Here is a 21,465-nt window from a genome sequence, read left to right as displayed (position 1 = left end):
AACGTAGTATTGCCGGTTGTATGTTTAACCTAGAGCTACGAAAATTGGTACACATATGTAACAGACTATGACCTACAAAAAAGTCTGTTGGTGCCATATGCTAAACCCAACAGGAAGTCCGCCAGAGGCGGGGCATCAAATTTTGAGTTTCAAAATTCTTACTTAATGAAGCATTCCCGGCTGTACGTTTCACCTAGAGTTACCAAAATTTAAAGACATATGTAACAGCCCTCAAGGTACAAAAAACTCTTTTTGAACCATATGCTAAACCTAACAGAAAGTCCACCATTTTGATTTACTTTGGAACGTGTTCCCATTTTTTTGGCCATTTCATAGGGGTCCTATTTTAACGAACTCCTCTTACAGAGTTTATCCGATCATCTTCAAACTTGGTGTGATTCATCTTAAGATGTTGAAGATGAAAAGTTATTGAAAGCTTTTTATTTCGCTGCACGCTGTTGTCGTGGCATGCACTTGTTTGCAAAGGAAAAAAATTCTTCTTAATGAAGAATTCTCAGTTGTACGAAGCAGCTAGAGCTACGAAAATTTGTAGACATATGTAACAGCCCACGATGTACAAAAAAGTCTCTTGCTGCTTTGTGCTAAACCCAACAGGAAGTCCCGCAAGGGCCGGGCATCACTTTTTGAGCTAAAAAACTCCTCTTTAACGAAGCATTCCCGGTTGTACCTTTCACCTAGCGCTATGATAATTTGGAGGCATACATAAGAGCCCACGATGTACAAAAAAGTCTTTTAGAACCATATGCTAAGCCAAACAGGAAGTCCGGCATTTTGATTTACTTTGCTATTTGTAGCCATTTTTTGGGGGCCTTTTATAGGCCTCATATTTTCTACAAAACTTATCAGATTGTCTTCATTCTTTGGCATGTTTCATCTGAAGTATTGCCGGTTATACGTTTAATCTAGAGCTACGAAAATTGGTACACATATGTAACAGACTATGATCTACAAAAAAGCCTGTTGGTGCCATATGCTAAACCTAACAGGAAGTCCGCCAGAGGCAGGGCATCAAATTTTGCATTTCAAAATTTTTACTTAATGAAGCATTTCCGGCTGTACGTTTCACCTAGAGTGACCAAAATTTGAAGACATATGTAACAGCCCTCGAGGTACAAAAAACTCTTTTTGAACCATATGCTAAACCTAACAGGAAGTCTGCCATTTTGATTTACTTTGGAACATGTTGCCATTTTTTTGGCCATTTCATAGGGGTCTTATTTTAACGAACTCCTCCTACAGAGTTTATCCGATCATCTTCAAACTTGGTGTGATTCATCTTAAGATGTTGACGATGAAAAGTTATTGAAAGCTTTTTATTTCGTCGCACGCTGTTGTCGTGGCATGCACTGTTGGCAAAGGAAAAAAAAATCCTTCTTAATGCAGCGTTCCCAGTTGGACGAAGCAGCTCGAGCTACAAAAATTTGTAGACATATGTACACATTTGTCCACATATATATATTTACATATGCATGTAAAAAAATTATGTCAGGCTAAACTAAATGGTTGATTAGGCCCCACACATTTTCACCTTACCATACCCGGCCCTCTTTGCAAAAGGTTTGAACACTCCTGGCCTAAACCTAGGTGTATACTCAAACTATGCACGCACATAAAGCCTGGAACAAAATGTGTAATTTAGAGGGTTCTTGTTTTGTTTTTTGTATTCCTTATATTTCATGTCATTATACTTGACACACTATTTTTACTACTCACTGAATCAGTTATAAGAACATTTAATTGATACAATCCAATCACATCCTAGAGAATTGAAAACACATTCAATCATGAGGTTGTTAAGACACATTTACTTCTGTAGCACTTAACCACAAACAAGTTGCGACATCCCCTGATCTAACCCTCCAACCGGGCAAGGAAAAACTTTCAGGGGTCATATTTTAACGAACCCCTCCTACAAAATTTATCCGACTGTCTTCAAACTTGGTGTGTTTCATCTTAAGATGTTTAAGATGCAAAGTAATCGAAAGTTTTTTATTTTGTAACACGCTGTTGCCATAGCAATGCATTGTTTGTCAAGTGCTGCTTTTTTTTTTTATACACATGAAAACTCATGGAACTTTGCAAACACATCAGACTTGTCATGAACATGAATTTTCAGAGATTTATTGTGCAATTTGCAATAAATAGCGCCCTCTAGACCTTTTTATGAAGCATTTCCGATTGTATGATTATGCTAGACCTACAAAAAAGTATTATGTAGCCATTTGCCAAACCAAAGAGGAAGTCCGCTATTTTGATTTTATTTTGGGAATTATACATCATTTTTGGCCTTTTTCATTCAACTTTGCACAGACAAGGCATGGAAAAAAATAACATTTTAAATGGTCCTTGTTCCATGTAACAGTTGTCAAGTGCTGCTTTTTTTTTTTTTATACACATGAAAACTCATGAAACTTTGCAAACACATCAGACTTGTCATGAACATGAATTTTCAGAGATTTATTGTGCAATTTGCAATAAATAGCGCCCTCTAGACATTTTTATGAAGCATTTCCGATTGTATGATTATGCTAGACCTACAAAAAAGTATTATGTAGCCATTTGCCAAACCAAAGAGGAAGTCCGCTATTTTGATTTTATTTTGGGAATTATACATAATTTTTGGCCTTCTTCATTAAACTTTGCACAGACAAGGCATGGAAAAAACTAACATTTTAAATGGTCCTTGTTCCATGTAACAGTACCCCAACGTGCCAGTACCCTGACGTGCAAGTAACCCAACGTTGTGCTCAATAGCGCCCTCTATGCATTTTTATGGAGCATTTCCAATTGTATGATTCAAGCGATACACAACTAAAGATGACTTGACCTAGATTTGTGAAAACTGGGAGGCATACCTATTAGCTTAAGACCTACAAAAAGTATTCTGTAGCCGTATGCTAAACCTAAAAGGAAGTCCGCCATTTTGAATTTATTTTGGGAATTGCGCACCATATTTTGCGTTTTGATTAAACTTTGCACACACAAGGCTTGTCAAAAACATTTTAGATGGTCCTTGTCCTATTTGACAGTACCCCAACGTGCCAGTACCCCGACGTGCAAGTACCCCAACGTGGCACGCCTTTGCTGTAGCGATGCATTGTTTGCAAAGAATTTTTTTTTTATATGATTCAGCTAGATGTGTGAATATTGGGAGGCATACCTATCAGCCGAATACCTCGACAAAGCATTCCATAGCAATGTGAACAAACACAAAAAGCATGGCAAAACATTTACAATTTAGACGGTTTCTTATGAAACAGTACCCTAACGTGCCAGTACCCCGACGTGCAAATACCCCAACGTGGCACGGGTTGCGAGGGCCCTTTATAGCTGCTCGCAGCTCTAGTTCTTCTTCTTCTTTGTTATTATTCTTTTCCGCAAACAACCACATTTTTGAGGCACTAAACATGAACGAAAACTCACCAAACTTTACACGCAGATCGGGTCTGGCGAAAAATTTGATATTTTAAAGTCGCCATACATGATAACAGAAAAATGGCTCTGTAGCGCCACCTACATAGGTTTAACGGATCCCTGTCCCGCTACGATTGTCCTATGGCTACGAAAATTGTGTGGCACCTGTAGCACATCCAGATGAACAAAAACCTCTTTGATATGTGTACCCTAAAATAGACACGAAGTGAGGTATGAGTATTTGAATGTCCAATTTTGGCCCATTTTTGCACATTTACAGGGGTCATACTTTTGCCCGCTTCTCCTACACGGTTAACCCGATTGACTTCAAACTTGGGCTGTACCATCTCAACACCTGGGACAACATCACGGTAAAAAATCTAAAGTTTTTGACATACTATATGACGGTGGCGGGGCATCAAATTTACAGTTTCAAAATTCTTACTTAACGAAGCATTGCCGGTGGTACGTTTAATCTAGAGCTACGAAAATTGGTACACATATGTAACAGACTATGATCTACAAAAAAGCCTGTTGGTGCCATATGCTAAACCTAACAGGAAGTCCGCCAGAGGCGAGGCATCAAATTTTGTGTTTCAAAATTCTAACTTAATGAAGCATTCCCGGCTGTACATTTCACCTAGAGTTACCAATATTTGAAGACATATGTAACAGCCCTCAAGGTACAAAAAACTCTTTTTGAACCATATGCTAAACCGAACAGGAAGTCCGCCATTTTGATTTACTTTGGAACGTGTTGCCATTTTTTGGGCCATTTCATAGGGGTCTTATTTTAACGAACTCCTCCTACAGAGTTTATCCGATCATCTCCAAACTTGGTGTGATTCATCTTAAGATGTTGAAGATGAAAAGTTATTGAAAGCTTTTTATTTTGTCGCACGCTGTTGCCGTGGCATGCACAGTTTGCAAAGGAAAAAATTACTTCTTAATGAAGCATTCCCAGTTGTACGAAGCAGCTAGAGCTACGAAAATTTGGAGACAAATGTAACAGCCCACGATGTACAAAAAAGTCTCTTGGTGCCATGTGCTAAACCCAACAGGAAGTCCCGTAGGGGCCGGGCATCACATTTTGAGCTAAAAAACTCCTCTTTAACGAAGCATTCCCGGTTGTACGTTTCACCTAGCGCTATGATAATTTAGAGGCATACATAAGAGCCCACGATGTACAAAAAAGTCTCTTGGAACCATGTGCTAAACCAAACAGGAAGTCCGCCATTTTGATTTATGATGGGATTTGTAGACTTTTTTTGTGGCCTTTTTTAGGGGTCATATTTTAACTCCTCCTACAAAATTCATCCGACCGTGTTCAAACTTGGTGTGTTTCATCTTAAGATGTTTAAGATGCAAATTTATCGAAAGTTTTTTATTTTGTCGCACGCTGCTGCTATAGCGATGCATTGGTTGCCAAGTAAAGTGCTGCTTTGTTTTTTTTTATCTATACATGTGTGAAAACTCGTGAAACTTTGCACACACATCAGACTTGTCATTAACATGAATTTTTAGAGATTTCTTGTGCAATTTGCAATAAATCGCACCCTCTATACATTTTTTATGGAGCATTTCCGATTGGATGATTCAAGCGCGAAATAACTAAAGATGACTTGACTTGACCTAGATTTGTGAAAACTCAGAGGCATACCTATTATATTATTATTATTTTTTGTACCTTACAAGATTATCTCTTGTGCCACATTAAACCCCTTTGCAGGCCTGAGCCAAACCACGGTCCATACATTTGATACCACTGCTTTATTTCAATGGTCAAGTACTTCATAACCACACCTACTTATGCTTGTCCTTGCATATATAGTAGACAACAAAGAGCTCTTTCAACAAAAGACATTTCCATCTACAAAGTCATACAAGGTAAGCACTCTATAAATTCTGCAATCACTACACTTCTATTCCTAAATTATCACTTCAAATACCAACAATGGTTAATACAGCTACAAATTTCTTGTATGTTTATGAAGTATGATACTGTATTTATTTCTACTCCTTTGCTTTTCTACAGAACATGAACAAATCAACAAGCAAATTCTCTTTTGATAAAGACCCTCTAATCAACTCCATACGCAAAGATTGCCACCTTTTTTCCGTAAGTATACAATACATAAACTAAACAGGACAACTTTCTCAATCATATACAGTATGCCATACATATATGTATTAAGTTCTCATTTATTAACAGGTTTGTTAAAGGCACCTTTAGTGTGTTTTTCTGTTTGTAATGTTTCTCCACGAGCACGTCTAGCCATTGATATCATGTAGAACACATATGCTAACCTTTTAGAGACAATTGAAGCTTACTTGCACAGTAGCCACTATCTTAACCACTTAATTCACATGTCTACTTGACAACTTATTACATGTAGTGAAATGGTACTTTGTGCGTCTTATGCTTTTTTCTGAACACTGCTTTTCAACTCTTTCCTTAAAACCAATACATGCGGCACTGTTATACTGTATAAATATATATGTCCGTGTGTATATATAACCATTTATGTACCTGTCGTATCCTTACTTTTATTCATCATTTCATCACACAATCCTAAAACATTGCTTTTTGACCCAGAGGATTCAACTATACCATTTTTGCGTGTCTTATTACTTACTAGCTATATTATTTATTAACGGGCAAAAACTATGAATATAAGATCACCGTCAAATATTACGTCTGTAATATCCATATACAGTGCATTACATAATATGCATTTGTATTAAGACACTACCATGCTAAAAATATGCACACGACTGTTCTGTAAACTACACCTAAGACAACCAAACTTCACAGATCTAACATGATTCTTCATTCTTTTTTGTTCTACAGATGTATCAAATGCTGCCACACAGACAGAAGAAGCCACTGAGGACATGCACGAAGACGATGATCACAATATAACAGGACAGGTTAACCCCCCTGAAGTTTTAGCCCGCAGGTCAAAGCGTCCTAGGACTAATTCATCCATGGAGGTTACATTATCCTAAGACAGACTATGTGCTAACCCAAACTCTTTGACCCCAAGGGATTCATCTGTCCCAGAAAACTTTTACACTAAAGAGTTTATCTGTCCTAGGGCGCTGTTAACCCCAGGTTAAAGTGTTATTTAATCTGTCCTGTTACAACAGCTATACATAAACAGCTGCATTCCTCTCCTGTTCCATCTCTCGCACTTCTTTCATCTCTTTTTCTCCTCTACTTATACCTATGCTTGCTCATGTGCTTTTTTCCCCTTTAGATGATGTCATTGGTTAGCCTGCTTCAAAGCTACATTTTTTCTTGAATAACTGTCACACATTTACTGTTTGCTGGACCCTACAAAACTGTCACAATACTTCACTATGTCATGAATACATATGTGTTGCACAGCGACACCACATTAAGAGTCATCAAAAAGCTTTTTATTTGATCACACACCATCTCTGTGCCATGCAATGTTTTCAAATAAACAGATGCTGGTTTTGAATATCAAACGAGCGACTTTTCATGAAACTTTGCACACACATCAGAAAGTCCACACTTTTGAATTTATTTTGGGAATTGTGCATCATTTTTGGCCTTTTACTGCACCTTTTTACACACAAGGCACGGCAAATGCATTTCTATTTTCCATGGTCCTTGTCTATTTAACAGTACCCCAACGTGCAAGTCCCCCGACTTGCATATACCCCAACGTGGCCCGGGTTGCGAGGGCCCTTTATAGCTGCTCGCAGCTCTAGTTATTCTTCTTTTTCTTCTCCGCAAACAATCGCATTTTTGAGACACTAAACGTGAACGAAAACTCACCAAACTTTACACGCACATCAGGCCTGGCGAAAAATTTGATATTTTAAAGTCGCCATACATGATAACAGAAAAATGGCTCCTTAGCGCCCCCTACATAGGTTAAACGGATCCCTGTCCCGCTACGATTGTCCGACGGCTATGAAAATTGTGTGGCACCTGTAGCACATCCCAATGAACAAAAACCTCTTTGAAGTGTGTACCCTAAAATAGACAGAAAGTGAGGTATGAGTAATTAAATGTCCAATTTTTGCCAATTTTTGCACATTTACAGGGGTCATACTTTTGCCCGCTTCTCCTACACGGTTAACCCGATTGACTTCAAACTTGGGATGTACCATCTCAACACCTGGGACAACATCATTGTGAAAAATGAAAAGTTTTTGATATACTATATGACGGCGGCGGCGCATCAAATTTAGAGTTTAAAAATTCTTACTTCACGAAGCATTGCCGGTTGTACGTTTAATCTAGAGCTACGAAAATTGGTACACATATGTAACAGGCTATGACCTACAAAAAACTCTTTTTGAACCATATGCTAAACCTAACAGGAAGTCCACCATTTTGATTTATTTTGGAACGTGTTGCCATTTTTTTGGCCATTTCATTGGGGTCTTATTTTAACGAACTCCTCCTACAGTGTTTATCCGATCATCTTCAAACTTGGTGTGATTCATCTTAAGATGTTGAAGATGAAAAGTTATTGAAAGCTTTGTATTTCGTCGCACACTGTTGTCATGGCATGCACTGTTTTTAAAGGAAAAAAAATATCCTTAAAGAAGCATTCCCATTTGTACGAAGCAGCTAGAGCTACGAAAATTTGTAGACATATGTAACAGCCCAAGATGTACAAAAAAGTCTCTTGGTGCCCTGTGCTAAACCCAACAGGAAGTCCCCCAGGGGCAGGGCATCACATTTTGAGCTAAAAAACTCCTCTTTAACAAAGCATACCCGGCTGTACGTTTCACATAGAGTTACCAAAATTTGTAGAGGTATATAACAGCCCTCGAGGTACAAAAAACTCTTTTTGAACCATATGCTAAACCTAACAGGACGACCGCCATTTTGATTTACTTTGGAATGTGTTGCCATTTTTTTTGGCCATTTCATAGGGGTCATATTTTAACAAAGTCCTCCTACAGAGTTTATCCGATCATCTTCAAACTTGGTGTGATTCATCTTAAGATGTTGAAAATGAAAAGTTATTGAAAGTTTTTTATTTCGTCACACGCTGTTGTCGTGGCATGCACTTTTTGCAAAGGAAAAAAAATCTTATTAATGAAGCATTCCCAGTTGTACGAAGCAGCTAGAGCGACGAAAAATTTTAGACATATGTAACAGTCCAGGATGTACAAAAAAGTCTCTTGGTGCCATGTGCTTAACCTAACAGGAAGTCCCCCAGGGGCCGGGCATCACATTTTGAGCTAAAAAACTCCTCTTTAACGAAGCATTCCCGGTTGTACGTTTCACCTAGCGCTATGATAATTTGCAGGCATACATAAGAGCCCGTGATGTACAAAAAAAGTCTCTTGGAACCATGTGCTAAACAAAACAGGAAGTCTGCCATTTTGATTTATGATGGGATTTGTTGCCATTTTTTGTGGCCTTTTTCAGGGGTCATATTTTAACGAACCCCTCCTACAAAATTTATCCGACTGTCTTCAAACTTGGTGTGTTTCATCTTAAGATGTTTAAGATGCAAAGTAATCTAAAGTTTTTTATTTTGTAACACGCTGTTGCCATAGCAATGCATTGTTTGTCAAGTGCTGCTTTTTTTTTTTTATACACATGAAAACTCATGAAACTTTGCAAACACATCAGACTTGTCATGAACATGAATTTTCAGAGATTTATTGTGCAATTTGCAATAAATAGCACCCTCTAGACATTTTTATGAAGCATTTCCGATTGTATGATTATGCTAGACCTACAAAAAAGTATTATGTAGCCATTTGCCAAACCAAAGAGGAAGTCCGCTATTTTGATTTTATTTGGGGAATTATACATCATTTTTGGCCTTTTTCATTAAACTTTGCACAGACAAGGCATGGAAAAAACTAACATTTTAAATGGTCCTTGTTCCATGTAACAGTACCCCAACGTGCCAGTACCCTGACGTGCAAGTAACCCAACGTTGTGCTCAATAGCGCCCTCTATGCATTTTTATGGAGCATTTCCAATTGTATGATTCAAGCGATACACAACTAAAGATGACTTGACCTAGATTTGTGAAAACTGGGAGGCATACCTATTAGCTTAAGACCTACAAAAAGTATTCTGTAGCCGTATGCTAAACCTAAAAGGAAGTCCGCCATTTTGAATTTATTGTGGGAATTGCGCACCATATTTTGCGTTTTGATTCAACTTTGCACACACAAGGCTTGTCAAAAACATTTTAGATGGTGCTTGTCCTATTTGACAGTACCCCAACGTGCCAGTACCCCGACGTGCAAGTACCCCAACGTGGCCCGGTTTGCGAGGGCCCTTTATAGCTGCTCGCAGCTCTAGTTATTATTATTATTCTTATTATTATTATTCTCCGCAAACGATCACATTTTTGAGACACTAAACGTGACCGAAAACTCACCAAACTTTACACGCACATCAGGCCTGGCGAAAAATTTGATATTTTAAAGTCGCCATACATGATAACAGAAAAATGGCTCCTTAGCGCCCCCTACATAGGTTAAACGGATCCCTGTCCCGCTACGATTGTCCGACGGCTATGAAAATTGTGTGGCACCTGTAGCACATCCCAATGAACAAAAACCTCTTTGAAGTGTGTACCCTAAAATAGACAGAAAGTGAGGTATGAGTATTTAAATGTCCAATTTTTGCCAATTTTTGCACATTTACAGGGGTCATACTTTTGCCCGCTTCTCCTACACGGTTAACCCGATTGACTTCAAACTTGGGATGGACCATCTCAACACCTGGGACAACATCATTGTGAAAAATGAAAAGTTTTTGATATAATATATGACGGCGGCGGCGCATCAAATTTAGAGTTTAAAAATTCTTACTTCACGAGGCATTGCCGGTTGTACGTTTAATCTAGAGCTACGAAAATTGGTACACATATGTAACAGACTATGACCTACAAAAAACTCTTTTTGAAGCATATGCTAAACCTGACAGGAAGTCCACCATTTTGATTTATTTTGGAACGTGTTGCCATTTTTTTGGCCATTTCATTGGGGTCTTATTTTAACGAACTCCTCCTACAGTGTTTATCTGATCATCTTCAAACTTGGTGTGATTCATCTTAAGATGTTGAAGATGAAAAGTTATTGAAAGCTTTGTATTTCGTCGCACACTGTTGTCATGGCATGCACTGTTTGCAAAGGAAAAAATATATACTTAAAGAAGCATTCCCATTTGTACGAAGCAGCAAGAGCTACGAAAATTTGTAGACATATGTAACAGCCCAAGATGTACAAAAAAGTCTCTTGGTGCCCTGTGCTAAACCCAACAGGAAGTCCCCCAGGGGCCGGGCATCACATTTTGAGCTAAAAAAACTCCTCTTTAACAAAGCATACCCGGCTGTACGTTTCACCTAGAGTTACCAAAATTTGTAGAGGTATATAACAGCCCTCGAGGTACAAAAAACTCTTTTTGAACCATATGCTAAACCTAACAGGACGTCCGCCATTTTGATTTACTTTGGAATGTGTTGCCATTTTTTTGGGCCATTTCATAGGGGTCATATTTTAACAAACTCCTCCTACAGAGTTTATCCGATCATCTTCAAACTTGGTGTGATTCATCTTAAGATGTTGAAAATGAAAAGTTATTGAAAGCTTTTTATTTCGTCACACGCTGTTGTCGTGGCATGCACTTTTTGCAAAGGAATTTTTTTTTTATTAATGAAGCATTCCCAGTTGTACGAAGCAGCTAGAGCGACGAAAAATTGTAGACATATGTAACAGTCCAGGATGTACAAAAAAGTCTCTTGGTGCCATGTGCTTAACCTAACAGGAAGTCCCCCAGGGGCCGGGCATCACATTTTGAGCTAAAAAACTCCTCTTTAACGAAGCATTTCCGGTTGTACGTTTCACCTAGCGCTATGATAATTTGCAGGCATACATAAGAGCCCATGATGTACAAAAAAGTCTCTTGGACCCATGTGCTAAACCAAACAGGAAGTCTGCCATTTTGATTTATGATGGGATTTGTTGCCATTTTTTGTGGCCTTTTTCAGGGGTCATATTTTAACGAACCCCTCCTACAAAATTTATCCGACTGTCTTCAAACTTGGTGTGTTTCATCTTAAGATGTTTAAGATGCAAAGTAATCGAAAGATTTTTATTTTGTAACACGCTGTTGCCATAGCAATGCATTGTTTGTCAAGTGCTGCTTTTTTTTTTTATATACACATGAAAACTCATGAAACTTTGCAAACACATCAGACTTGTCATGAACATGAATTTTCAGAGATTTATTGTGCAATTTGCAATAAATAGAGCCCTCTAGACATTTTTATGAAGCATTTCCGATTGTATGATTATGCTAGACCTACAAAAAAGTATTATGTAGCCATTTGCCAAACCAAAGAGGAAGTCCGCTATTTTGATTTTATTTTGGGAATTATACATCATTTTTTGCCTTTTTCATTAAACTTTGCACAGACAAGGCATGGAAAAAACTAACATTTTAAATGGTCCTTGTTCCATGTAACAGTTGTTAAGTGCTGCTTTTTTTTTTTTTTTAATACACATGAAAACTCAGGAAACTTTGCAAACACATCAGACTTGTCATGAACATGAATTTTCAGAGATTTATTGTGCAATTTGCAATAAATAGCGCCCTCTAGACATTTTTATGAAGCATTTCCGATTGTATGATTATGCTAGACCTACAAAAAAGTATTATGTAGCCATTTGCCAAACCAAAGAGGAAGTCCGCTATTTTGATTTTATTTTGGGAATTATACATCATTTTTGGCCTTTTTCATTAAACTTTGCACAGACAAGGCATGGAAAAAACTAACATTTTAAATGGTCCTTGTTCCATGTAACAGTACCCCAACGTGCCAGTACCCTGACGTGCAAGTAACCCAACGTTGTGCTCAATAGCGCCCTCTATGCATTTTTATGGAGCATTTCCAATTGTATGATTCAAGCGATACACAACTAAAGATGACTTGACCTAGATTTGTGAAAACTGGGAGGCATACCTATTAGCTTAAGACATACAAAAAGTATTCTGTAGCCGTATGCTAAACCTAAAAGGAAGTCCGCCATTTTGAATTTATTTTGGGAATTGCGCACCATATTTTGCGTTTTGATTAAACTTTGCACACACAAGGCTTGTCAAAAACATTTTAGATGGTCCTTGTCCTATTTGACAGTACCCCAACGTGCCAGTACCCCGACGTGCAAGTACCCCAACGTGGCCCGGGTTGCGAGGGCCCTTTATAGCTGCTCGCAGCTCTAGTTAGGGCCCGAGCAGCGACCGCTGCGAGGTCCCTATTGTTTTTGTAAAAATTATTATTATTATTATTATTATTATTAGGGCCCGAGCAGCGACCGCTGCGAGGTCCCTATTGTTCCTGAAGGAATTCTTATTATTATTCTTCTTCTTCTTCTTCTTTTTCTTTGTTATTATTCTTTTCCGCAAACAACCACATTTTTGAGGCACTAAACATGAACGAAAACTCACCAAACTTTACACGCAGATCGGGTCTGGCGAAAAATTTGATATTTTAAAGTCGCCATACATGATAACAGAAAAATGGCTCTGTAGCGCCACCTACATAGGTTTAACGGATCCCTGTCCCGCTACGATTGTCCTATGGCTACGAAAATTGTGTGGCACCTGTAGCACATCCAGATGAACAAAAACCTCTTTGATATGTGTACCCTAAAATAGACAGGAACTGAGGTATGAGTATTTGAATGTCCAATTTTGGCCCATTTTTGCACATTTACAGGGGTCATACTTTTGCCCGCTTCTCCTACACGGTTAACCCGATTGACTTCAAACTTGGGCTGTACCATCTCAACACCTGGGACAACATCATGGTAAAAAATCTAAAGTTTTTGACATACTATATGACGGTGGCGGGGCATCAAATTTACAGTTTCAAAATTCTTACTTAACGAAGCATTGCCGGTGGTACGTTTAATCTAGAGCTACGAAAATTGGTACACATATGTAACAGACTATGATCTACAAAAAAGCCTGTTGGTGCCATATGCTAAACCTAACAGGAAGTCCGCCAGAGGCGAGGCATCAAATTTTGTGTTTCAAAATTCTAACTTAAGGAAGCATTCCCGGCTGTACATTTCACCTAGAGTTACCAATATTTGAAGACATATGTAACAGCCCTCAAGGTACAAAAAACTCTTTTTGAACCATATGCTAAACCGAACAGGAAGTCCGCCATTTTGATTTACTTTGGAACGTGTTGCCATTTTTTGGGCCATTTCATAGGGGTCTTATTTTAACGAACTCCTCCTACAGAGTTTATCCGATCATCTCCAAACTTGGTGTGATTCATCTTAAGATGTTGAAGATGAAAAGTTATTGAAAGCTTTTTATTTTGTCGCACGCTGTTGCCGTGGCATGCACAGTTTGCAAAGGAAAAAATTACTTCTTAATGAAGCATTCCCAGTTGTACGAAGCAGCTAGAGCTACGAAAATTTGTAGACAAATGTAACAGCCCACGATGTACAAAAAAGTCTCTTGGTGCCATGTGCTAAACCCAACAGGAAGTCCCGTAGGGGCCGGGCATCACATTTTGAGCTAAAAAAACTCCTCTTTAACGAAGCATTCCCGGTTGTACGTTTCACCTAGCGCTATGATAATTTAGAGGCATACATAAGAGCCCACGATGTACAAAAAAGTCTCTTGGAACCATGTGCTAAACCAAACAGGAAGTCCGCCATTTTGATTTATGATGGGATTTGTAGCCTTTTTTTGTGGCCTTTTTTAGGGGTCATATTTTAACTCCTCCTACAAAATTCATCCGACCGTGTTCAAACTTGGTGTGTTTCATCTTAAGATGTTTAAGATGCAAATTTATCGAAAGTTTTTTATTTTGTCGCACGCTGCTGCTATAGCGATGCATTGGTTGCCAAGTAAAGTGCTGCTTTGTTTTTTTTTATCTATACATGTGTGAAAACTCGTGAAACTTTGCACACACATCAGACTTGTCATTAACATGAATTTTTAGAGATTTCTTGTGCAATTTGCAATAAATCGCACCCTCTATACATTTTTTATGGAGCATTTCCGATTGGATGATTCAAGCGCGAAATATCTAAAGATGACTTGACTTGACCTAGATTTGTGAAAACTCAGAGGCATACCTATTATATTATTATTATTTTTTGTACCTTACAAGATTATCTCTTGTGCCACATTAAACCCCTTTGCAGGCCTGAGCCAAACCACGGTCCATACATTTGATACCACTGCTTTATTTCAATGGTCAAGTACTTCATAACCACACCTACTTATGCTTGTCCTTGCATATATAGTAGACAACAAAGAGCTCTTTCAACAAAAGACATTTCCATCTACAAAGTCATACAAGGTAAGCACTCTATAAATTCTGCAATCACTACACTTCTATTCCTAAATTATCACTTCAAATACCAACAATGGTTAATACAGCTACAAATTTCTTGTATGTTTATGAAGTATGATACTGTATTTATTTCTACTCCTTTGCTTTTCTACAGAACATGAACAAATCACCAAGCAAATTCTCTTTTGATAAAGACCCTCTAATCATCTCCATACGCAAAGATTGCCAACTTTTTTCCGTAAGTATACAATACATAAACTAAACAGGACAACTTTCTCAATCATATACAGTATGCCATACATATATGTATTAAGTTCTCATTTATTAACAGGTTTGTTAAAGGCACCTTTAGTGTGTTTTTCTGTTTGTAATGTTTCTCCACGAGCACGTCTAGCCATTGATATCATGTAGAACACATATGCTAACCTTTTAGAGACAATTGAAGCTTACTTGCACAGTAGCCACTATCTTAACCACTTAATTCACATGTCTACTTGACAACTTATTACATGTAGTGAAATGGTACTTTGTGCGTCTTATGCTTTTTTCTGAACACTGCTTTTCAACTCTTTCCTTAAAACCAATACATGCGGTACTGTTATACTGTATAAATATATATGTCCGTGTGTATATATTTGTATATTCTTTCAAATAAACTCGTTTTGACACACACAGCCATTGAGTAACATGCAACACGACCACAACGTTTTGCACCAACACGTTACCTCTGCTATTTAGAATCATGGAATCTAACATGACTGATTTTCATTGAATGCTTTGTCATTACAGTATGCATGCATTGATCATGCTTTCAGTCGCAACGACTTATACCAGCGCAGCCTTGATCTTCATTCCCAAATGAACCAACTAGTCCATGTGACTCGAGTCAATCGAGCACTTGAAAAACAGATAGACTTCAAAACCAAGCTTGTGAAAGAACTCCAGACTGCATTGGATATAAAGGATGCATGTGATGCATTTGTCCGTGATGGTAAGCTATATGACATGGAAGACACACAAACACTAACACAGCAAGCATCCCCATCCTACACATTGTGTATAATGAATGACATGTTTGACAATGGACATTTTTACATTTTTTTGTTAATGCACGTTCCTTTTTTTCTGTTAGGAATATCTTGAAGGTAAAATTGGACTGTTAACTAAAACACTGACTGATTATTGAGCCGCAATTTCTCAATGTATATAATGTGAATACATACTACACTTGATTACTTTCAAATGTGACTGATATCATGTAGCTACGCTGTGATCTTGCCCTCTTTCATCCACTGATAGACACTTCAAAGTTCTTTTTTTTCTGTATCTTCTCAAAATAACTGACATATTCATGGAAAAGATTGTATTTAAATTCTATCATTATTAATTACTATTATTATGTTTATGTCTTTGCCCCTGATTATGATGTTTCTATACCATAGATTTTTTTTTTTTAAATTTTTTTGGACATACAGTGACTTGACCTTTACAATACAAATTTTTACTAAGAAAAAATCAATCACACACCATAATATTTTATATTTATCCTGCATGTATCTGGACACACCATGCCAAATTTTACACTTACATAACCATTTATGTACCTGTCGTATCCTTACTTTTATTCATCATTTCATCACACAATCCTAAAACATTGCTTTTTGACCCAGAGGATTCAACTATACCATTTTTGCGTGTCTTATTACTTACTAGCTATATTATTTATTAACGGGCAAAAACTATGAATATAAGATCACCGTCAAATATTACGTCTGTAATATCCATATACAGTGCATTACATAATATGCATTTGTATTAAGACACTACCATGCTAAAAATATGCACACGACTGTTCTGTAAACTACACCTAAGACAACCAAACTTCACAGATCTAACATGATTCTTCATTCTTTTTTGTTCTACAGATGTATCAAATGCTGCCACACAGACAGAAGAAGCCACTGAGGACATGCACGAAGACGATGATCACAATATAACAGGACAGGTTAACCCCCCTGAAGTTTTAGCCCGCAGGTCAAAGCGTCCTAGGACTAATTCATCCATGGAGGTTACATTATCCTAAGACAGACTATGTGCTAACCCAAACTCTTTGACCCCAAGGGATTCATCTGTCCCAGAAAACTTTTACACTAAAGAGTTTATCTGTCCTAGGGCGCTGTTAACCCCAGGTTAAAGTGTTATTTAATCTGTCCTGTTACAACAGCTATACATAAACAGCTGCATTCCTCTCCTGTTCCATCTCTCGCACTTCTTTCATCTCTTTTTCTGCTCTACTTATACCTATGCTTGCTCATGTGCTTTTTTCCCCTTTAGATGATGTCATTGGTTAGCCTGCTTCAAAGCTACATTTTTTCTTGAATAACTGTCACACATTTACTGTTTGCTGGACCCTACAAAACTGTCACAATACTTCACTATGTCATGAATACATATGTGTTGCACAGCGACACCACATTAAGAGTCATCAAAAAGCTTTTTATTTGATCACACACCATCTCTGTGCCATGCAATGTTTTCAAATAAACAGATGCTGGTTTTGAATATCAAACGAGCGACTTTTCATGAAACTTTGCACACACATCAGAAAGTCCACACTTTTGAATTTATTTTGGGAATTGTGCATCATTTTTGGCCTTTTACTGCACCTTTTTACACACAAGGCACGGCAAATGCATTTCTATTTTCCATGGTCCTTGTCTATTTAACAGTACCCCAACGTGCAAGTCCCCCGACTTGCATATACCCCAACGTGGCCCGGGTTGCGAGGGCCCTTTATAGCTGCTCGCAGCTCTAGTTATTATTATTATTATTATTAGGGCCCGAGCAGCGACCGCTGCGAGGTCCCTATTGTTTTTGTAAAAATTATTATTATTATTAGGGCCCGAGCAGCGACCGCTGCGAGGTCCCTATTGTTTTTCAAGGAATTCTTATTATTCTTCTTTTTATTTTTTGTTATTATTCTTTTCCGCAAACAATCACATTTTTGAGACACTAAACGTGAACGAAAACTCACCAAACTTTACACACACGTCAGGCCTGGCGAAAAATTCGATATTTTAAAGTCGCCATAGGTGATAACAGAAAAATGGCTCCATAGCGCCACCTACATAGGTTAAACAGATCCCTGGCCCGCTACGATTGTCCGACGGCTATGAAAATTGTGTGGCACCTGTAGCACATCCAGATGAACAAAAACCTCTTTGATGTGTGTACCCTAAAATAGACAGGAAGTGAGATATGAGTATTTAAATGTCCAATTTTGGCCAATTTTTGCACATTTACAGGGGTCATACTTTTGCCTGCTTCTCCTACACGGTTAATCCAATTGACTTCAAACTTGGGATGTACCATCTCAAGACCTGGGACAACACCATGGTAAAAAATCTAAAGTTTTCGACATACTATATGACGGCGGTGGGGCATCAAATTTAGAGTTTCAAAACTCTTACTAAACGTAGTATTGCCGGTTGTATGTTTAACCTAGAGCTACGAAAATTGGTACACATATGTAACAGACTATGACCTACAAAAAAGTCTGTTGGTGCCATATGCTAAACCCAACAGGAAGTCCGCCAGAGGCGGGGCATCAAATTTTGAGTTTCAAAATTCTTACTTAATGAAGCATTCCCGGCTGTACGTTTCACCTAGAGTTACCAAAATTTAAAGACATATGTAACAGCCCTCAAGGTACAAAAAACTCTTTTTGAACCATATGCTAAACCTAACAGAAAGTCCACCATTTTGATTTACTTTGGAACGTGTTCCCATTTTTTTGGCCATTTCATAGGGGTCCTATTTTAACGAACTCCTCTTACAGAGTTTATCCGATCATCTTCAAACTTGGTGTGATTCATCTTAAGATGTTGAAGATGAAAAGTTATTGAAAGCTTTTTATTTCGCTGCACGCTGTTGTCGTGGCATGCACTTGTTTGCAAAGGAAAAAAATTCTTCTTAATGAAGAATTCTCAGTTGTACGAAGCAGCTAGAGCTACGAAAATTTGTAGACATATGTAACAGCCCACGATGTACAAAAAAAGTCTCTTGCTGCTTTGTGCTAAACCCAACAGGAAGTCCCGCAAGGGCCGGGCATCACTTTTTGAGCTAAAAAACTCCTCTTTAACGAAGCATTCCCGGTTGTACCTTTCACCTAGCGCTATGATAATTTGGAGGCATACATAAGAGCCCACGATGTACAAAAAAGTCTTTTAGAACCATATGCTAAGCCAAACAGGAAGTCCGGCATTTTGATTTACTTTGCTATTTGTAGCCATTTTTTGGGGGCCTTTTATAGACCTCATATTTTCTACAAAACTTATCAGATTGTCTTCATTCTTTGGCATGTTTCATCTGAAGTATTGCCGGTTATACGTTTAATCTAGAGCTACGAAAATTGGTACACATATGTAACAGACTATGATCTACAAAAAAGCCTGTTGGTGCCATATGCTAAACCTAACAGGAAGTCCGCCAGAGGCAGGGCATCAAATTTTGCATTTCAAAATTTTTACTTAATGAAGCATTTCCGGCTGTACGTTTCACCTAGAGTGACCAAAATTTGAAGACATATGTAACAGCCCTCGAGGTACAAAAAACTCTTTTTGAACCATATGCTAAACCTAACAGGAAGTCTGCCATTTTGATTTACTTTGGAACATGTTGCCATTTTTTTGGCCATTTCATAGGGGTCTTATTTTAACGAACTCCTCCTACAGAGTTTATCCGATCATCTTCAAACTTGGTGTGATTCATCTTAAGATGTTGACGATGAAAAGTTATTGAAAGCTTTTTATTTCGTCGCACGCTGTTGTCGTGGCATGCACTGTTGGCAAAGGGAAAAAAAATCCTTCTTAATGCAGCGTTCCCAGTTGGACGAAGCAGCTCGAGCTACAAAAATTTGTAGACATATGTACACATTTGTCCACATATATATATTTATTTAGAGGGTTCTTGTTTTGTTTTTTGTATTCCTTATATTTCATGTCATTATACTTGACACACTATTTTTACTACTCACTGAATCAGTTATAAGAACATTTAATTGATACAATCCAATCACATCCTAGAGAATTGAAAACACATTCAATCATGAGGTTGTTAAGACACATTTACTTCTGTAGCACTTAACCACAAACAAGTTGCGACATCCCCTGATCTAACCCTCCAACCGGGCAAGGAAAAACTTTCAGGGGTCATATTTTAACGAACCCCTCCTACAAAATTTATCCGACTGTCTTCAAACTTGGTGTGTTTCATCTTAAGATGTTTAAGATGCAAAGTAATCAAAAGTTTTTTATTTTGTAACACGCTGTTGCCATAGCAATGCATTGTTTGTCAAGTGCTGCTTTTTTTTTTTTATACACATGAAAACTCATGGAACTTTGCAAACACATCAGACTTGTCATGAACATGAATTTTCAGAGATTTATTGTGCAATTTGCAATAAATAGCGCCCTCTAGACCTTTTTATGAAGCATTTCCGATTGTATGATTATGCTAGACCTACAAAAAAGTATTATGTAGCCATTTGCCAAACCAAAGAGGAAGTCCGCTATTTTGATTTTATTTTGGGAATTATACATCATTTTTGGCCTTTTTCATGAAACTTTGCACAGACAAGGCATGGAAAAAACTAACATTTTAAATGGTCCTTGTTCCATGTAACAGTTGTCAAGTGCTGCTTTTTTTTTTTTTTTATACACATGAAAACTCATGAAACTTTGCAAACACATCAGACTTGTCATGAACATGAATTTTCAGAGATTTATTGTGCAATTTGCAATAAATAGCGCCCTCTAGACATTTTTATGAAGCATTTCCGATTGTATGATTATGCTAGACCTACAAAAAAGTATTATGTAGCCATTTGCCAAACCAAAGAGGAAGTCCGCTATTTTGATTTTATTTTGGGAATTATACATCATTTTTGGCCTTCTTCATTAAACTTTGCACAGACAAGGCATGGAAAAAACTAACATTTTAAATGGTCCTTGTTCCATGTAACAGTACCCCAACGTGCCAGTACCCTGACGTGCAAGTAACCCAACGTTGTGCTCAATAGCGCCCTCTATGCATTTTTATGGAGCATTTCCAATTGTATGATTCAAGCGATACACAACTAAAGATGACTTGACCTAGATTTGTGAAAACTGGGAGGCATACCTATTAGCTTAAGACCTACAAAAAGTATTCTGTAGCCGTATGCTAAACCTAAAAGGAAGTCCGCCATTTTGAATTTATTTTGGGAATTGCGCACCATATTTTGCGTTTTGATTAAACTTTGCACACACAAGGCTTGTCAAAAACATTTTAGATGGTCCTTGTCCTATTTGACAGTACCCCAACGTGCCAGTACCCCGACGTGCAAGTACCCCAACGTGGCACGCCTTTGCTGTAGCGATGCATTGTTTGCAAAGAATTATTTTTTTTATATGATTCAGCTAGATGTGTGAATATTGGGAGGCATACCTATCAGCCGAATACCTCGACAAAGCATTCCATAGCAATGTGAACAAACACAAAAAGCATGGCAAAACATTTACAATTTAGACGGTTTCTTATGAAACAGTACCCTAACGTGCCAGTACCCCGACGTGCAAATACCCCAACGTGGCACGGGTTGCGAGGGCCCTTTATAGCTGCTCGCAGCTCTAGTTATTATTATTAGGGC

The 21,465-nt window shown here is 37.9% G+C and overlaps 1 long non-coding RNA gene across 1 annotated transcript; it reads left to right on the top strand.

The window, feature by feature from the left end:
- Positions 1 to 14,858: 14,858 nt before the first annotated feature.
- On the top strand, positions 14,859 to 17,313 carry LOC144023012 (uncharacterized). Its single transcript, XR_013284468.1, has 3 exons — positions 14,859 to 15,015; positions 15,567 to 15,768; positions 16,703 to 17,313. It is a non-coding gene; the product is annotated as an uncharacterized LOC144023012 (long non-coding RNA).
- The last annotated feature ends 4,152 nt before the right edge of the window (positions 17,314 to 21,465 follow it).

This window comes from Festucalex cinctus, chromosome 7 (genome assembly GCF_051991245.1).
Source record: "Festucalex cinctus isolate MCC-2025b chromosome 7, RoL_Fcin_1.0, whole genome shotgun sequence".
Taxonomy (NCBI): domain Eukaryota; kingdom Metazoa; phylum Chordata; class Actinopteri; order Syngnathiformes; family Syngnathidae; genus Festucalex; species Festucalex cinctus.
Note: the sequence above shows the minus strand (reverse complement) of the source record. Positions and strands in the feature narration are given on the sequence as shown.